The sequence below is a fragment of the Hipposideros armiger genome, unplaced genomic scaffold (genome assembly GCF_001890085.2).
Source record: "Hipposideros armiger isolate ML-2016 unplaced genomic scaffold, ASM189008v1 scaffold_896, whole genome shotgun sequence".
NCBI lineage: Eukaryota > Metazoa > Chordata > Mammalia > Chiroptera > Hipposideridae > Hipposideros > Hipposideros armiger.
This window is the reverse complement of record NW_017732246.1, coordinates 78,418-82,027: the sequence shown is the minus strand read 5'-3', so window position 1 is coordinate 82,027 and position 3,610 is coordinate 78,418.

Sequence of the window (3,610 nt, the reverse complement as noted above, 5' to 3'; positions counted from 1 at the left end):
AAAGTACTGAATGAAAACCTTGCTGAATATTTATATAACCTTGGAGTAAAGGGAGAACCTCTCAAAGCGTGTCCTTAAATGCAAAACCACAGAGGAGAAGACTGATAGGTTGTACTACATAAAAATTGGAAACTTCCATTTGACAAAAATCACCATGAGCAAAGTTGAAAAGGCACCAAAAAATAACCAAATTTCAAACTATGAAATAAGAAAACATCATTTCAGCAACCTTAAGTAAAAGGAGTATTGTCTAAATATATAAAGATCTCGAACAGATAAGAACTGACCCAAATTTGGGGTGGAGGGTGGAGGGAGGGACACCGGGGAGAAAACTTAAAAAATAAAGAAAAAGCTATGAAAATAAAAATAGATGCATGGGCAAAGGACATGAACAAGATTGATTAGGAGGGAAAACAACTTGACAGCAGCATATAGAAAAATGTTTAACTACTCAATCCAAGAAATGCAAATTTAAACAAGAAACTCTCCAACCAAATTCACAAAGATTGTCCTTAACGAGAGCACTCAGTGCAGGCAGGGGTGCAAAGAAAAGGGCCCTCATGAGTTCCTTAGAGCATAAATTATTACAAAGTTTTGAAAAGCAAATTGCCTATTGAGAAATTTTAAAATTCGTCCCCCTTAACCCAAATTGAAAATTCTGGGAATTCTCAATTCCCAGAATTTATCCAAACACTTTTCCTGCTCACAAAGTCCAAACATCTCAATATGGCAAATACCTTCCAAGTTGCATCTCCCCCGTCTCCCAGATGACATTTGCCACTCCATCAATTTGCCACTGCTTGTTCTTCCCTAGGCATACACCTGCACTTCCGTGCCTTTGCGCATCTCCTGTTTATTTTCCTCTTCTTGTAAAGCCCTTCGCCACCTTTTTGGTCTGGATGATTTTGCTTACTCTTGTGGAATCAGCTAATTTGTCAGAGGGTCTTTTGTCTGATCACCTTCCAGGTTGAGTTAGTTTCCCTTTTCCATGTTTCCATAACACCTGGCGCATATTTTTTATAATTTACACATTTACTTGCATATCTATTTATATATTTATATGTATATATTTACATATATCTCCACCATTTTGGTTTCTCTCTTTATATCCCCTATACTATGGTTTTCAGTTAGGGAGCAATTCTGTCCCCCAGGGGACATTTGGAATGTCTGGAGACGTTTTTGTTGGTCACAACTTGGAAGAAACCAGGGATGCTGCTACAGATCCTACCATACAGGAAAGCCCCCACAGCAAAGAATTAGTCAGCCTCAAATGTCAATAGTGCCAAAGTTGAGAAGGCCTATCCTACACCTATCTTCCACCTAGCATGGCACATAAAAAGCACGCGTGCGCGCGAACACACACACACACACACACACACACACACTACAAATAAGGGTAAAACGACCCTTTTCAGCCCAGTTCTTCTTCCATACAATGGGTGTGATGATATCTACGGCAGAATTTTGCAGGAAAGATTAAAATAGACAATATATGAGCAGTGCCTGGTACAAAGCTGATACTCCATCAGTATTAGTTCATCCTAACAATAAAGTGCATAAATTAAATTACAGACCCAGGAAGTTTTGGTGTTAAAATGAATCGTAAAGACTTCGCAGTCAAACCCTTTCATTTGGGGCTGAGGAGCCCCAATCTATAAAGGCTGATTTGCCTAAATCATTGGCATCACATATGAGTTTCCAGTTTACTGGCAAACCCCATTTTAAATGCATGCATAAGAAAGGAATTATAAACTGACTCTTGTAAAATAAATAATTATCTTTGGGGGGTTTGGCTTGTAAATGCAATTTTCATTTAAAATTTTCATTAACATAGTTAGAATACTAACAGAACAATGATTCCGTTGAATATTACCAGAAGTTTCACAGAGATTTATTTTGAAATTACATTTTTGGCATTTATGCAAAAATAAGCAAATGTATTAAAATACAAAGCTAAACAAATAATACATTCTTTCAATTGTGGGAGACATATAGTCAGAATCCAGGATAACAATTTAAATAGTTTTTCATAATACATAAGCCTCTCAAATCTTAACAGGCTTTCTAGAATCTGTTTTTTTAGTTAATCTAAAAATTAACTACCTTGTAATGCTTTAGTTCGTCTTTCCTGCTCAATTGCTAATCCATACAATGAAATTCCTTAGCAAAATATAATTCAGAGGCATCATCTGATCTGAGATCTCAAATTCTAACATGCTATGGCTTTTAATATGAACACTAGTATAACCAGAATTAAAACAAATTATGGCAAATAAAACATTTATATTTTAACATCTATAGACTTTATTAGGTGTTCCTTATATAGTCATCTGGTATGTTTAAAGAGTGAGCAATCATATAAAAGGAAATATGGTCATAACTGATTGAAGTAATAAAATCCTGAAACTAAATAACATCTCATAATTCATTGCACAGCATATATGAGATTTCATTACATCAGTATATAGCTTAGTAGTAAATTCTCCTGATGGTCATAAACCTCAAAGGTGTTGTCATCTTGAAAAATGAAGGGGAGGGAGTTGGTGGGGGTACAGAATGGATAAACCTGTAAGAGCCCTGCGGGGTACCTTTAAGTTGTAAAGTTGTAGTGCATCGCCACCTAGTGGCAGAATTTTGTAACTTATTCTAATAAAAGGACTTGCCCCCTATATTTCCTCGTGTTACGCCTCATTCACCCTTTAACTATATTCACCTCTGAAACTTTGTCCTAAAATTTGTCACCCAAATAGTTAAACTCATTCATTTGCACTCCACCCATCAGGCTGTCAAGTATTTGGTTAGTATAGTTTTAATGTTCATCTAGCTTTTAAATTCTAAATATGTAGTTCGGTTATTTTCAAAGCCATACACAGTCTGTTAAGAAACACCATCCTGTTTATGATTATAGGATTATTATGGCCATAGAAACTTTGGGTTTTGGCCTAGCTTTTATTCTTATTGCTGAATCTTTTAGTAAGTCAGAATAGGGCTTATTGTGTGCCAGGAACTGTCCTAAGTGCTTAATATGTAATGCAGTCAGTTAATTTTCAAAACAACCCTGCACAGTGGGTTCTCTCATTAGCTTCATTGTAGAGCTGAGGAAACTGAGGCACGGAGAAGTTAAACCATACCCCTAAAGTTACCCAATAAGTGAAAGGATTCAGATCTGGGCAGTCTAACCTAGAATTGGCTCTGAATCACTCTATTATTCTGTCTACAGGGTGATGAGCCAAACGGGTTATATGAATGTAACACCAATCAGCAATGCATGAGATTCAAATTTATTTGAAAAGTTCTAAGAAAGGAAAGAAAGTGAAACACTGGGCAGTGCTTGGTTGACTGAAAATTTATCTGCTACAGAGTTAAGTCTAATAGGGAAGCAGCATCTTGACACACAAATATTTACTAATCAATTGACTCTTATACAAGAAGTCCCTCATTAAAATGTCCCTTAACATTAGCATCTACCAACATTATTTATCAGTTTGCGATTTGCAATACTGCTGCAACAATAAAATTAAAACTGATTACCAAGTCAAATCACGAATTGTACAAAATTTAAACAACTGTTAAAGAACTGCTTTTACCATGACCAAAACCTTCATCA